This window comes from Rattus norvegicus, chromosome 7, assembly GCF_036323735.1.
Source record: "Rattus norvegicus strain BN/NHsdMcwi chromosome 7, GRCr8, whole genome shotgun sequence".
In the NCBI taxonomy this organism is placed as follows: Eukaryota; Metazoa; Chordata; class Mammalia; order Rodentia; family Muridae; genus Rattus; species Rattus norvegicus.
Genome location: NC_086025.1, coordinates 73,284,276 through 73,301,442, shown reverse-complemented (window position 1 = coordinate 73,301,442; position 17,167 = coordinate 73,284,276). Strand labels below are relative to the sequence as shown.

Sequence of the window (17,167 nt, the reverse complement as noted above, 5' to 3'; positions counted from 1 at the left end):
ATGAAAATGTGACATTGTCCTTGAATTAAAAGAAGTCAAAATCAAAAGAAATGACAAGCTGCTTCTCAGTAGTATGGAGGAGAAAGTTTATTGTAAATAAAAAGGGACAGTGTAGCCAGGGACAAAGTTGCCTGGGGGAGTCCAGAGTGAACATAACATGTAACAGGTAAGGACTGAGGCATGCTGGGAGAAACTGAGACTAGTTCCACTTTGACATTTTAAATAGACACCTTAGAAGTTTGTCCCAGAGTTTGAGAGTTCTCACTCCTCAATATTGCTAACACTTAACTTTTCATTTCCCCAAAGCCATTATTAGTCTATGTGTAACAAACTTTTCCTGGGAAAACATAGGTGGCATGCACATGTGTGTGCACACAGAGACACACACAGACACACAGACACACAGACACACAGACACAGACACAGACACACACACACACACACACACACACACACACACACACACACCTAGTCACCCCAGATAAGGAAATGATAAGAGAACAAAGAACACATACCACAAAGTCCAACTTGGTGAACCAATGAGTTTTATTGGAGTTACAGAAACAAAGATTAGGGGTTAGTTACAGGAGTAGAAATTACTCCAAAACAGTGGATAAAAATTCGCAAAAGTTGTAAACCTGAAGCTCAATTCACAGCTTGCAGGCAGCTTGTAGAGTGTACTTTCCAGGTGGCCACGTTGATCTGAGTCTCTTCTAGACAGCCCAGTTGGTTTTATTTCTTCTTGGCAATACAACTGATCTCTGTGTCTTCCAGGCAACTTATTGGTGGCTGTAATCAGTCTTTACTGGCTATATACTCTCAGGGAGGAAGGGACCTAGTGAATGTAGCCAATTTCAGGGACTTCCTGATGCTACTTCAAGTAGTGTACTTTGGAGCTGCCCTATAGGAATGGACTGTGACACCTTCCTCTAGAATTTGCTATTATTCCCATAGCCTGACCTAAAATAGTCTATCGTTTTCACTTTTCCTTTACATCATACACCTTTAGAATTTACCTCCAATGTGGATAAAGCTGCTACCTAACAGATCCTGTACTAGTTCAGGACCCAGCAATTCACTTATGTCACAAATTACACCCAGGTAGAGAAAAGTTTAGAGACTGTTGCAGAGACAGCCAGCATGCAGGAGTCCTCTGCAGGTGCAAGGAGCTTAGGTGGAATAAGATGCAGGTCCAAGCATTGACAATATTTGTAATATAAAAAAATAGTTTTTAAAGGACAAAGTTCAAAGGTACACAAAGATCTGAATGGGAAATTAATTTTAAAACAAAAGAAAGTATTAGATAATACTCTTAAAGAATCATGACAGAATTTCTTAACACATTAAAAACAGAAAGGTAAAAGAAAAGATTATAGTGATAAATTTCATTGCATAAAATAGCAGGTATATAAATAATAAAAGATATAAACAAAATTACTACAAAAAGGACACATTAAGAAATGGAAAGTATTAGTTCTTTTAGAAATGTAAACCCCTTCCTAACCAACAGGCTGACCTAAGAACACAACTGGACTAGGACTATATACAAAACTGCGGATGAAGAAGTATAGGTGGTAACCTAGAGTAAGCATGAGCAGTATTTGTCAAGACAAGCTAGGATGTATCGTATACAACCTTTGAACCTTACTAACATAGTATTACAGTAACTCTTATTCCTTCATCATTGACATCTTTAGGATACTCTTACAAGTCAAATGAAGACTGACCAAAATCCCAGCTACTTAAAGAGACTATCCCACAAATATTACCAATCAATAACACAAAGGGAAAGAGCTTTCTAAACCCCTCTTCAGAAAATTGTGCTGTGGCCAAAACTAATAATATTACCCATCAAACCCGAAGATATATAGTCAGACATATTTGATGAACAACCAAATGGTTATCCTACTAGCTTTTAAAAAACTAATATTAAAAATCAAGCTATTGTTCTAACACCTTGCATTGACAATGGAGCTATATTTATTTTAATAAGGTTGTTTGGAGAGCATTTTGACTTACCTAAGAAGGATAAAATGCATGATCTCTGTATTATTCTATCATATCATATGTATCTATCTATCTAAGGATTGATCTACATGCTTACCACTTAAGTTATATACCCACACATAGAAATGTTTACATTGAAAGGCAGGAGGACTGTTGTGCTGTGTTTTATATGGTATGAACTTAGAAACAACTTATCTATTAATGGTTAAACAATTACTCCTGTAATACTTTGTGCTAAATATTATTTAAATATTAAATAAGTTACATTATTTAAAAGAGTCCAGAAACCCTAACAGTGGGGTTTTACAGAGTGAAGAGTAGCATAGGGTGACATTCACTCATATTCCCAATTAAGACAGGAACTCAGCCTCACAGGGAGACTGTACCAGGAAAAGTAAAGTGAACAGCAGTATTATCTTGCTTCTAAACTGATACCAATCATACACAAAGTGTAAAAGTTGACATCAGAAAGGAAACATGGCAAAGAAGATAAAATCCAAAGGAGACCCTTGCTAAGCCACCAGTGCCTCAGACCTACCTGAGACAACTGCAGCTGCATTTATAACTCTCCTGTAATTTGCATAATTGTTTTACCTGTCAGTTGATCTTAATCTATCACAACCCAGAAGTTTCTGAATGCTTAGTTCTCAGGAATTGACTCCGACAATTCCTGGACATAGGGCAAACTATGACAACCAAATGCAATTATAAACTATGTCTTCCAAACTTTTTATTTGTATCTATTACTCTCAGTCTGTGTGTGTGTGCGTGTGTATGCATGTTCATATGCGTGTGGTTGTTTGGTAGTCAGAGGACAGCATTCTACTATTATATGGCTTCTGGGGATTTGATTCAGTTCATCCAGGTAAGAGCATCCACCTGCTAAGCCATCAATCACATCAGGCTGTAAATGTAAACTTCAGAGGTTAGAGGCATGTGCTTTGTAGCCTCTGAATCCCCTGGATATATCTAGTTCTTCATGGATGAGCAAGTTAGAGATGGCTTTTGCCCTTCCTAAGCCTTCCTTTCATCACACAATAATGCTGGCATAATGTTATTGTTGTATGAGGATAACATTTTCCATCTATAGTATTGTGCAGTTTAATTTTGGTTATACTTTAAGGCTTCTCCCACAGTGCCTTGCTCAAGGCTAACAATGCCATGGTGGCTAGTGTTATTTTACCAAAGTCATTGGAACTATTGTCTTTATCTGTCCCATCATAGTACGTTTGATTTTTTACACAATATGAAAAGCTAACCAATATTAAACGGGCAATTTTTAGAAACATTTTTTCTTTCACATATACTGTTGATTTGAGTATGTTCAATTGTGCAAGAGTGTGAGGGGTGGCTTGGATTTCTGATGAGCAGTCTTATTTCTAGTAGTGTATTCTCAGACTTACAAACCACGTGGTCAGTCTGTAAAATTTCAGAAAGAGCTACCATTCAAGAATAAGGTGACATCACCCTGTATCTGTCTATGAATGGCAAATCAAAGCAGAATAAATCAGAGATCAGAGGAAGAAAGGAATTAGACAGACCCTCAACCCAAATGTGCCAACTTGGCTGAATTCTGGTTGCTGAATTCAGTTTATTCCTTGGTTCAGCTACATTCTTGGTTTTAAGATTTTCTCGGTCTCTAAGTTACCAACATTAATTCATGCTTCTTTATACTATTTTACTTCATACTATTATACAGAATGCTGCATTTCCATTATATAGCACCCAAAGAGTTGTAGTTAATATAAAGTAGATGAAGTGTGGGCAGTTATGGTGCCACATTCCCCTTAGCATGTGGCTTTAAAGTAATAAAGTGACTTTGCTTACTGCTTAGGAAACTAGACTTGGTGATTAAAAACCATATAATTTATTTGCAAAGATATATTAAACACACATCTCATGAGTTTGAAAGTAATCCCCACACATCTTAAGTAGGGGCTCAGAGAGGAGAATCAGAAAATAACAGTGAGTGAAGTGTTTGACTAGGCTTACCACTCCGCCCACTTCTGTTGATTTAGACAACATAAAAACACTTATACAATAAGACAGAGTTCTCTAGATTGGGGAAAAAACAAGGTAACATAGAATGACATCGCTTGGCCTAAATGCAGTTAAATAATACAAGGAGACAGGATGCAAATGAATATATTTTGCGTGAGGAATAGATATGGTGCTAATTGCGTTCACTTATTATCATAGAAATGACATGTTTTCAGCTTAGTTATATGCTGCCACAGTTAATAATTGAAACACAAACACATGAAACAGTAATTTAGTGGCAGACTTCGTAATTACCAAAGTATAGTAAGGGTTTGTTTTGTAAACATACATGGAGATCTTTTGTACATGGTGTAATTACCAGGAATATAAAAACGGAAGAGATGCTCAGGAATGTAATTCTGCAGGATTCTTAGCAAAACAATGGCTAAAATAAAAGACATGAAAGGGCATCATGAACTCAAGGTTTTTAAAAACCTTTTGCATGGGAAAAATGAAAGTATTTAGAAGCAGCATGTTTTGAAGTATTGGTGTAAACTTCCCAGGTAGAAAGGTCTTGGGTCTGAACTGTCCTGGCCTACTGCACCCAGCTGCACTTTTAGCTTCTCTGGTGAAGCAGCAGGACAGTGCTAAGGCTTTGAATTCTTGTTCTGCCTTCAACTGATGGTCTCGGGCAAGGTCTTCAGTGACCTTGATGGCCTCATTCAAAGCACAATGGGCAACTAGAAGGATTCATTTGGATAATGTACACCTTTGGCTGGGAGATTTTACACTAGTCTCCATAAATACATTAAGTAGTCAGTTGTTGTGGTTTGCCCTGAAGTTATCTGTATTTTGATGCTAATTCCACTGCCCCAAGTTCAGCTGCCTAGTCAAGTACTCAGAAGTCAGATGACTTTACCAAAACCACCACCCCATTGAATTTGTAAAGTACAGGTGAGGGGCAGGTACAGGATAGAAGGAAGCCTGTCATTGGAGGAGAAGGAAGGATGGGCGGAAGAGAAGTTTGAAGGAGGAGGAGGAGACTAGGAGAGAAAGGAGGAGACAGGAGATGGAGAGAGGCAGGTGATGTTAAGATTCTGCTCTGTGTATTTACAGGTTGTTATCAATGTTCCTAAGGGATGGATGGTACCGGGCTTTGTATGTTTAAGTGGGCAATTATATCTTACCAATTGGGTCAAAGATTATTGTGTTGTGTGTTCTTTTATGTGAGGGTTTGAGTGTAGGAAAGTGCGTGGCTGGGATGTGATTCCTAGCAGATACCATGGGCACCTAACGGATAACGGAGTGGACCTAATGGGATAAAAGACAACCATACTTTTTTATTTTTATATTTTTACAACAACAGTCAGTAAGTTGTGGTTATTATGAGACACAGTTGCATATGCTGGTTGCATAGACTTCCTACCATCTAGACTTGAAGAAATGAATATTTTTTTTTCATAATGATTTTGTAAAGTTCCAATGTCTTCGACACCCAAATATGGCTGCTTTTCCCTATCCCTGTAAACTCAGTCAGGGGCATATGCCATAAGTTTCCCTCCTTAGACTCTGTGTCGAGCTTTCTATTGGCCAGAATTTGGTTGACATTTTCATAACCTACAAAGTGTTATTATATTTGCCTCTCTTTTATATATAAAGTAAATAAGATTCAAGAAAACTAGATGACAGAGACAAATTCAATAATGATATGTAAAGTTACCAAAACTCAAACAATTACACATTTTAGGGTATCCTCTGTGCTGCCTTTAATCGCTTCACAGAGTATCCCTGTGCCAAATCACTGAGAACAATATTTATTTTCATATAAAACAGAATGATCTGGCCTGGCGATATTTGTTCAGAAAATGGAGGGGAAGAAAGGGAGACAGAATATACAATTTAGTATCTATAACGGCTAACTATGTGCTGTAGCTATGTGCCAAACACTGTGCAGTCTACCCTTAAGCCCAGATATTTAGTCCAATAGCATTGCCTCTTTACAGTTATAAATATAGAGGATAGGGTAGAACCCAGGCCAATAACTCCCTGGTCCTTGCAACAGTCACAGTGCTACTCTGCTGTCCCTGGTTCAGCCCACGATCTCCTAAACACAAAGCTGATAACAGAAAAGTCCAAGTTCCAATAGCCCGAGACCCATAGTGTCCGTTATCTCAGTAGGAAAGTACAGGGAATGGGAAACATGAGGGAAAGTAGATGGATGCTCAGCTAATCCAAGCAAAGCATGCTATTATTTTTTGACAGAGATGAATATTAGCAAAGGAGTATTTGGGGAACTTGAAAACTTTTCCTTTTCTTTGGTGGGCACATGGACTCATCTGAATGCAAAGAGCGCAGAAATCCCTATCTCCAGGCTCTCCGTTTCTGAACACGCCGAACAAAGGGTGCAGTCAGATGAGACATCAGTTAGCATTTGCTTTCAGTGGGAATGCGCTTATTAACTGTTGTTCGAATAGTTTGTAGACATAACAGTTCAGGGAGTGAATATGGCTTTGTATTTACAAGGGAGCCATTTGTTGTTATTTATAGTTCTTTTAATTTTTACCTTTTTACATTTAAATTTCCTTCTACACATTATGATTAGAATAAGGACCACTTAAGAAAGGGGGAAACTCCCCATAATGTGCATTTTTTCCACAAAGGTTTTCAAGCTTCAGAACAAACGCAAGGGGTGTCCAATTTGTTCTTTTGTCAATCCTATGAACATCTGCAGTTTGTTTCAAAAAAAAATATGGAATCTTTCTGTGAAATGGCAGAGGTCATCATTTTAAACATATGTTGAGATATTGTCCCTTTCATCTGATGGTTAAATTCTTAAAATAAGAGAAGAGAAGGGAATCAACATTTGTTTGAATATCCACAGGATTCTCCTCTGATAACTCATTCTCTTATGCAGATCTTATCCTAGCATGTCAGAATTACCAACTACTACGGACTCCTGCATCACATAGGAGCTAGTCTCAAAACTACCAATTATCAGCTTCATAATCCTAAATAAATTGTTCAAATTCATTGTATTTCAATTTGCTGTCTTCTTTAACATAGAGTGTTTTAAGGTTAAAGTTGCCTCACATTGACCGGAAGGATGTAAGAGGAATTGTTATCCCTGTGGCTGCTTTCTTGTCACATCAACCTTCATTTCTCCCAGATGCGAACTCAAGCCCAAGACCCCCACCCACACAGCCCTGAGGAGCAACACTATATTTAACCCCAGAGATCTTTCAATCCAACCACTAAAGACTATTCCTATGTACCATTGGGTACATGTGATCGGTGGGTGAAATATGGACACAGGAATGCGTCCACACATGCATAGCAACAAATCTCATTGCTTGGCAAAGTTTTTTATTTGAGACATTTAAATGCTTTATGACTTGAAAAACACCCTTTGTCTTCAATGTTGATAGACAATAGAGTGCTGTTGTGAGCGGACCTGTGATGAACTCTATGGAAGAAGAGATACGGTGACAGGAAAGATACAGTTAGCATGTCCACTTCAAAGTCTCATCAGATCCTTGTTCCCAGCAATAGTTTACTCAAATAATCATGTTCACCAAAGTACTGGAGTTAAGAAGAGCAGGATCCAATCAGTTCTGAGGTTTTTTCTGTCCTCTCATGTGACTTCACCAAAAACTCACCTTGTTCTATTGGGGGAGAAAGCATCTCACTTTTACCAACTAAAGATCAGCCGTGGAAATGGCTGGTAGAAGTCATTGCTTCTCTAATTTACCGACATGCATAATGGGAACTAAGAGTTCACATTCTGTGGAGAAGCCAAATCTAGTAAAAGGTAGCATCCTTCCTGCAAGTGTCGGCACACACCATCTACATCAGAGTCATTCTCATATCTCCTCCTGCTCTTTTAGTCTTGATTTGGACCAAAAAAAGGCATTCATGGGGTGGTAGTGGGGACCTCACATAGTTCATTTGAAATTAACAGGTAATACAGAAAGTTTGATATTGCCTACTTATGGCCTAAATGTTTTTTGAGGAATTACATATGGTTTTAGAAGCCAGTTTGATGGAGATATAAATCACCTATCTTTCAAGATAAGAACCCAAGTTCCATGATATCTTTACTTCCAAATTTCATTGCAAGGCCATGTATACCAACACCACCATCTTCTGTTTAGAATTTTAAAGCTACAAAATAGTTTGGTGCCTAAGGAGAACATTTGAAGCACTCCCTTCAGTGTTAATTGTGTTTATTTATAACAAACAAAAGTGGAGTAAAATTTCTAACAATCACTATCCAACAATCCCTGATTAAAATGGGAGGGTATTAAAATCAAGGACTTTTCAAGGGAAGGAATAGAGGAAGCCAGTCTCTAAGAGACCTCCAAGGGTCTTCCTTTTAAGTTCTTACATCATTGTCCTTGCACGTTGCACCTGTGTTGCTCCATGACCAACAGAACATCCAGGCGACATGAGTTGTCTCTTCGGAGAACATGGGTTAGAACAGTGTAGCACCCATTCTTTAAGTGACTTCTCCATCATTTCTACTACTACTACTACTACTACTCTCTCTCTCTCACACACACACACACACACACACACACACACACACACACACACACCTGTCCTCATCACTCCATTTAAGCAGAACCACGTGGCAAGGAGCACTACCAAGAATTCCACACATGGTGAAGAGCCAAAGCCTCAAATCGCCCTCTTGACTGCCAGACTCCATCACGGAACTGGCTAGACCTCTCAGATTCTTAACTGTCAGGAATTGTGAGAAGTAACAGATGATTGATGCTTTAAATTATTAAGTTTTGAAAGATTTTATAAGAACAGATTGCTAATACAGGACAGGGAAGAAAGGCAAGGAAATGACTGGCAAATGTGAAGAGGTAAACCACTTATTTGATTCCCAATCCTCTTGTAAGTGTTTGACTTCCAGTCCCACCAAAACATATATCCTGATCTACCTCACAGTATTTACACTGTTTTTTTTTTCTGACACAATGTTTGGTTCCACTGGGATAAAAAACTGTCAAGAATAGTGGGACGGCTAACTCCTTACCAAGCAGGAGAATTTTAGTATACATATATACTTATTTTAAATTCCTCTGCAAAACTCCAGCTGACATTATTTCAGGTCAACTGGAAATCCTTGTTTGGGCAGACCTTATGCCTCAGAACTATAAATTCCTTGGAAGATTTGAGTGAGGAATGGTACCAAGGCAGACAGAATGCCCACGTAAATTGCAAACAAGAAAGTTGTCATCCTTCAGTGGGAGGGGAAAAGGAGACCCAGTGATCTAGAATCAGCCACCCTAAGGTCAGGGTACCTGGTGTGATTACTGTCACTGCATTCTCAGAGTTTAGCAACTCTTCACAATTTAAATGTGAAAATTAAATAAGATAATTGCAAAGTGTTCTTAGTTAAAAGTCTATTCCTCTGTACAAATGAAGAAGAAAAGCAAGGTCAGAGTGTAGAAAATCAACAGACAGAAATAAACAAACATCTCTTCAGTAGCTGAGATAAAATGTAATATCTATTAAGCAAAGAAATGCATCCCCATCTTGAGTAGGGTTTGTTTGGTTAGAGAGAAAAAAAAAACTATTACTCTTTCCATCTCATTGTGGTAATTAGTTTAGCTGTTCTCTGTGCTAGCCACCCAAGGTCCTACAGTGCTTAGATAAGAAGGGTAACTCATGTTTCTCATACTAGAGGTAATCTTGATTTTGCCGGGAAGCTACATCCCAAAGAGGCAGAGTATATTAGCACACAGTTTGTAATATACTGCCCTAATACAAAAGGAGGCCATGCTTAGAAAGGATCAGGGGTGGAGGCACCATGGAAAATGATAACTTAGGCCTCTGAAAAATAAGTTGAACTTGGAAGAGAAGGGGATTGAGAGCGTGTTTTGGGTTCGCATAGCTTCGCTTTGCCTTGCCCTTTAGCTTATAAGAGGTAAAATCACTGTGGACTGAAGGTCAGCATTCACTTATTACAAAGGCAGGAAGAGCATCTCCGGAATCCGCAAGCATTCCAGCTGTAGGCCCTTTGCCACAGCCCCCCCACCAACTTCCCTTCACCTTTCTTGTATTTCACTTTCATTGCTGTGATCCAACGCCCGTGGCCCCATTCGTTCATCAGCTCCGACATGCTCTGTGTTTTTGCTTCTCTTAATTTCGCAGATGACTTTGTACTCCTGTAGGTTTCTTTATCCTCATTCTACAGGTAGAAAAATTGAGGTATTTGAGCTTCACCTGACTGGTTCCCAGCTTGCAGAATTTATAGCTTCATGTTAAGAGTCTGACTTTGTGACAGAGCTCCCTCTGTGAAGACGAATCATGTTGGTTCTCTTTTTCAACTGTCTGGATCCACCGCGGGTACTGCAGAGCACATAGAAGCAAGGCACGGCTGCAGTCAACAAGAGGATTTGATCTGGAGAGCCTCCTGCTCAGACACACCACATCCAGCTCCGAGCTGCCTGTTCTAAAATGGCAGCCAGAAGAGCAGCTAGTGAGAGCAGAGTGAAGGAAGCACCTGATTCTAGGACTCAGGTGGGGTGAGAATCAGCCACCAGCCTCAGGCTTTCTCAGCTACAAACAGAGGCTATGCTACCACAACTACTAGGCGTCAAATGACCTCTGCCTTCACCTTCACTCATGGCCTTCTGCTCACAGTGAAAGTCAGATGAAGACAGCATATTGAACACCCTGCATGCTGGGAGGAAGTGAATGGGGCAGCCTTGCATAATTGGGATTTCCTATAAAATTGGAACATTTTTCACCATCAAACACTATCTTTAAAATCCTAGGGCAATGTTCCAAGGGCTTTGATTCACCCTGAAATGATTTGCCTCTCAGAATGTTTCAATTTCTGGATTTAGCAACTCTGAGCTATGGTGCAGAAAAAAAAAATAATATATTTTGAAAAATCCTTGAAGCTAAGGGCTCAGAGGAGCCAAGTAGCCAGCTAGCAATTGCTGTATATTCCATTTCATTTCCTGTTTTAGCATGAGGATTGCTGTATGGTTAGTAGTCAAACAAAAACAGGACAGATAACTAACACAGATACCAACCTTCAACCTTTTCCATCTATATTAGTGATCCTCACCCTTCAAATGCTGCAATCCTTTAATACAGCTCCTCATGTTGTCATGACCCCAACCATAAAATGGTGACCCCCAGCATAAAATATTTTGTTGCTACTTCATAACTATAATTTTGTTATTGTTATGAATCATAACATAAATATCTGATATGTAGGATTTCTGATGTGCAACTCCTCAATAAAATGGTTGTTAGACTCCCCACAATTGGGTTGAAACCCACAAGATGAGAATAAATATGCTGTTCTATATTGTATGGTACCTATATACTGACCCTATATACTGACCCTATATACTGACTATATATTATTTAGCAACAAAGGAGGACTGTGCTAACATTGGATCATGTTCATCTCTAGAAGGAGCTATAAGATGAGAATTCTTCCTGTGCACATTAGACTCTTCAGTGCAGGCCCTGGCATATACTACGTGCACACTAAATGTTAGTCTTTCTTTTTACCACTAAGGTAAAAATATTCCTTTCCTGCATTTCTGCAGCAATGAAGCAACCCTTTTCTTTCCGACAAAGTCATGAATATATATCTTCTTTCTCATTTGGGGTCAGTTCTTAATTCTGTCATTGGCGGTGTGAACCGACCTTAGTTATTGGTTCATACTTCTGTTTCCAGATTGTCTTCAGTTCGTTATCATTATGACGTTGCCTTGACCAGTTACTAGCTTTTTTTCCTTTGCAAAGCATCAAAAGTAAAATGACTGCAATATCCAATCTGTGACTCAGTCACAGGACACATGCACTAGAAAATGGTCCTTTGGGCTGCCTTGTCTGGCATCAGTGGGAAAGAATGCGCATCACTCTGTAGAGATGTGATGCCCCAGGGTAGGGGGATAAATGGGGAGCATCCTCTTAGAATCAAAGGGGAGGGGCAAGGGGAGAACACCTCTGAGAGGGGTGACCAGGAAGGAGACTCAACATTTGGGATGTAAATAAATTAATTAATAATAAAAAATTTAGCTGTCATCACCTACTTAATTCTGAATAAAAATGTTATCCAAAAAAGAAAGAAAGGTAGGAAGGAAGGAAGGAAGGAAGGAAAGAAAGAGGAGAGGGAGGCAGGAAGGGAGGGAGGAAGGAAGGAAGGACGGAAGAGGGAAGGAAGGAAGAAAGAAAGGAAGAAAGGAAAATGGCTCTGTAAACACACCCCTTAGTTCACTCATAGTTAAGGACCCCTGTTAGCAGCATCTGATCAGGCTGGATGTTGTACTGGCCTGGCTTTAATTCGCTTTCCAGTCTTTTGCCAGCTACCCCTCCTCTATCCTAGTTAGAATCTTTCCTGTTTTGTATGGTAACCAGTATTGTGGCTTCTGGATGATCCAGTCTTTCTTACTAGACAAGTATTGTCATCAGTGCCACTCCCTTGTGACGATCTGCCAATTGATCTTCTAAAGGTACTTCATGAAGAATTCACTACTTAAAGCCACATGACCTTCAACCGCACATGTAGATTTAGATCTTTATGCCATTTTTCTGATTTTCTGCCCTCTAATGTTGGGTGCTTTGTTTAGTTTGTGAAGGCTGTCTCGCCAGGTACAGCCTCTTTCTCTGAACTTTTCTAATGTAGGCTTAGTTTCAATTCCAGCTTTTTCTTTTACGCTTTCCCAAATCCTTTCCATGAAAATACCCCCTACTTTTTTTTATAATTGGTCTTCCCAGCTTCAAACTCTCATCTCATTTGATTTTTTACAATATCTGCCTCATGTTTAAATTATGTTTAAAAACAAACAAACAACAACAACAACACTAGCCCTCTCAATCCCCTGAGCTGCAAGAGCTATCGCACCCTTCTTCAGAAATACATAAATTCGTTTTTATTGTTAGCATGGCTCCTTCTGTCTGTTTTCTGAGACAAGGTCTGTCTTTATCATCCAGACTGGCTTCAGGCTTACAATCATCTTCCTTTGACTTCCCAAAGTGCTAAAATTCCAGGCATGCCACTAAAGCCTGCTTTCCTAAATTCATAATGACAGAAATAATCTCGTATGAGCGTGATTGATAGTCAGAGTAAAAAGGCCCATCGATGCAGAATCCCCATACGACGTTTAATTCCACAGCATAACCTTCTTGTCATCTTCGTTACCTCTGTTCCTAGCAACAAGCACATAATCTGCCAAATCAGAAGCATCAGGTACCAGACTTCGAATGAATAAATGAACATTTAAACCAAGCAGGAAGCTAAAACAAATCTCAGAGAAATTTTGAGATGAATAAGTTGTCTCAGCTTCAAAGTTTCATGGTCTGTCTAAATCAGAAAGTTCTGGTCAAGACAATGACGCTAAGTGGAGTGTTCAGAGGCGTTGTTTTCAAAACGTTATTTGCTACATTAGAAAAATCCCAAACACCTATTGGTGGTTCAACAAAGCTGGTCTATTTTGTTACTTCCTAGGTAGTAGAAGCTGGGGCCTCTTTTCAGGAAACAAAGGCATGCATCAGGGGGCCAGCTTCAGAAACCAACACTTGGCATCACATTGCTGAAGGAAGAGGCAGCTTGTCCAGCGGCTCTCCTGAGAAAGAAGACCTCTGAGAATAGTTCCGGAACAAGAATAGAGAAAGCAGCTGCATCAATATACGATGGACACACCTTCTGGCAACCCTTCTCCAAAAGCACCCAGTGTAGTGCTCAGCACGGGGAGAGATAAAAACGCTGTTGATTATTTGCCTAGCCCCGTGTTCTATGTGTCCAAGAAAGGTAGGCAGCCATTGGCCAGGATTCAAAAATGTCTTTTATTGCCTGAAACTGTAGGATTTGTTCCCTGGAGAAACACAGATATCCTACTCACAAACTGCCCGAATTGTACTAGGGAGAAGGCAGGAATCGTTTCCGACGTTTCTTTCAATTTTCTTTCTTCTCCTTTACCAACGCCATTTCAGTTTGAATAAACGTGTATGATTCGGAAGATTAGTAGCAATTTCAAAAGTTCCTTTCCTGGGGAGGACGGTGGCATTCGATTTGAACATAGCTTTGACATGAGTTTTTCAAGGCAGAAAATGCTAAGGAAGAAAAATCACACACACACACACACACACACACACACACACACACACAAAGATCTCAGGATGGAGGAGACGAAGAAGCAATTAATAATTAAGAAAATAAAATATCGCTCAATTTATTGCGCAGGATTCTCTAATACACGATAAAATCAGCTCTAAAAGTTAACATACTCGCATTTTTCAACTTTTAAAAATAGTTCAGGTATAAATTCACAATTATCCTTGAGATTAATAAATAATCTTCCTCTAACTTCCCCTCATGCTCTATTCCCCAAAATAATTGTTTAGAATTTATTCAAGGCAACAAAGACTCGAGTGTTTCCTTCTCCCTCCCTTTTTCCTTGACCCCTTGACACAGACCAAAGGATGCAGTCAGACCATGATTACAATACTCATGCCGAACAGAGTTACTGCAGTCAGGTCAAAGCCGTGGCTGTGAGCACGTCCTCAACCTCAGGGGCATCCTGTGAGTGCTTTGGATGGTGGATAAACTCAGTGAGCCAGGCTGCAAATAGCCCTTTCCACCCAGCAGCCCTGCAGTGGACTCTGAGGATCCCTACCTCTCCTCCTGTCCACGGTGGTTACCTGACTAGGTTTTCTCTTCCTCCATTCAGCAAAGAAGAACTGGGAAATAATATCTTTTTTTTTTTTTTTTGGTTCTTTTTTTCGGAGCTGGGGACCGAACCCAGGGCCTTGCGCTTCCTAGGTAAGCGCTCTACCACTGAGCTAAATCCCCAGCCCCGGGAAATAATATCTTAATTGCAATCTGTCCAATATTAGACCAGAAGAGACCTCAAAATCAGAGCAAGAAGTTTCTTAACCTCTGCAAAAGAGAAGGTAGTCTCCGTTACATCAACGGGGATTTTCGGTTTTAGGCACTAATAATAATGCATTCCTGAAAAACCAGGGCGTTTAATGTCACGTGAGTATTTATACAAATTAAACGATCACTTTTAGACCAGCAATCTCCACACACACTAAGTGACACAGGCATTCTGCGAGTATTGAAAAGGTAAGGAAGGACGCGGCAGCCAGTGAGGGGAGGTTCTGGAGATGGCTTCCTGGCCGTAATAAAGCTGACTTCACTGTCAGTCAGGAACCTTTCCGCTTGATACCTGATGAGACCAGTTGCTGCCAAGGTTCAGCATGGATTAAGCAGACTACAGATCATAACCCAAAATAAACCATAAGCAGAGCCCTCAAAAACGCTCTGCAAATAGAACTTTTCAGGAACATCTACAGAGGCCTTCCATGAGGTATAATCTAGCTGCCTATGCTGTTTTTAGAGGGAAGAGAAAAGAAAGGCTTTCTGGTAGTTCAGACACTAGATAATATTAGCTCATAAAACAAATTGATTCTTTTTTTTTTAAAGGAAGATTACAAAGAAGTCAAATAGAAGCTACAGGAGATGGATAAGGAAGTATGTAATACACTGCTCACCTTGGGACTCTTGATAGAGATGGGTGACAATAGCCAGAAGGGAGACCAAGACAATGGGCAAATCTGCTCCTGTCCCCCCAAAATAGCCAAAACAAATGGTCACTGTGGTGGCAAGGTCACGATATCAAAGAAGAAAGACTGGTGTGGTCCAGGGCAATGCTACATGAAGTGGGGTGGGTTTGAGCTGTGCCTGAAGGAGCAAAACTGGAATAGCAAGGTCTGGTGATTCAATTCAAGTAAGATTACTAATCAGTGAGCTAGGCTTATAAATGTGGCTTCAGGTAAAGGGAGACAGCAGGATCCCGGGCCTAGAGCAGCAGCACAGAGATCAGGTATTTGTGTCGGAGACAGTCAAATGTGTGTACCTTGTGTGTCAACTCAACTCATTTCAAACGGCTGCTGAGATCCAGTACCTGTTCTCAGCAAACACCAGCATGATCGCCTAGCAATGTTGGCTATGGATGAGGGGAAGGATGCAAGCTTCAGTGTCATCTAAAACAGGGTCAACTTCTCATTGGGTATCTCTTTGGCAGGGACTGGATATAAAACCTTGGTAAGGTTGACCTAAAAATTTTAAACTTTTTCCAAAGCAACATTCAAAGTTTTACTTCTGTGCTGAGGACGGGAGCTATTAAGAAAAGCCTATCCAACATCACTGGTGCTGCATCAGAAAAGTTTAGCTCAATACTAGAAGTTTCCCCAGGAAGACAAAAAGTTGTTGGGAGAAAGGGCACAGACTGGCATATGATGTTAAAATATTAATATTGGTAAACATTCATTTGTTTAGATTTAATATAAAGCATAGAAAATAGATTGTAGAAATAGGCGGGAAGCTGTGCCCCTAAGGTAAAATGCCGTTTCATAGTTATGAAAATTTAATTTGACTGCTTTCTCAATAATTGCTCATATTTGTAGCAGCAGCATGCCAGCGAGATAACGGTCAATCAAACGGACATCACCCTGTAAATGCTCTTAAAAAGCCTGCACTGTGTCTCCTGGTGGGAAAATGGCACTGCTTCCAATTGTTCAGAGATGCTCACTGAAGAGAATAAGAAATGCGACAGTGGGAAGCTTTCTGTGTTGCCATCCGCCTCTTTCTCAGATGAAATTCCTGTGGAAGCTGGAACTGTTTTTTTTTCCCTCGTGAAAACGGAAAATCTGTCACTTCCCAAACCAAACTAAAAGCAGACTATGCGAGAGTCTCTTTTAAAAATTCTGTCTGTGGCTAGAAAAAATTAGGATATGTTATGAATGTGGGCTGGACAAACATTATTTTCACAGGTGAATGAAGGACAGAAAGAGGTCCCTCCGTGTGTGGAGAATCTCCTTTCTCCTGGGTGAAGCACGGTGGCCAAGGCTGCCCCTAGGTCTCTGTCCCACTCCGAGCCTCCTGCGATCCCTCTCTTCCCTTTGTTCTTTCTTGTTGCTTGTTTCCCACACTCTTCATGACTGTTGAGAAAATGCCATTAATAATGGGTACAAAGCACAATGCTCGCCGCGTGGAGATAAACTGGGGATGACAAAATATCAACTTCCCGCTGCTCAATTGAAAGCCTATCTGTACAACTGGTAATTACTTTTAATTTAATTAGGACTCCTGGTATTGTTTCTATCTCATAGATTACATTATAACATGCAATGTGTT

General features: G+C 40.0%; 1 long non-coding RNA gene across 13 annotated transcripts in view; it reads right to left on the bottom strand.

Annotated features, from left to right (window-relative positions):
- Positions 1-1,380: 1,380 nt before the first annotated feature.
- Positions 1,381-17,167, bottom strand: part of LOC103692893 (uncharacterized) — a 66,578-nt gene continuing 50,791 nt past the window's right edge. For all 13 annotated transcript variants that reach the window (XR_005487077.2, XR_010053363.1, XR_010053368.1 and 10 more), the window contains one exon: positions 1,381-16,971. This is a non-coding gene — a long non-coding RNA (uncharacterized LOC103692893). The remainder of the gene's footprint in view (positions 16,972-17,167) is intronic.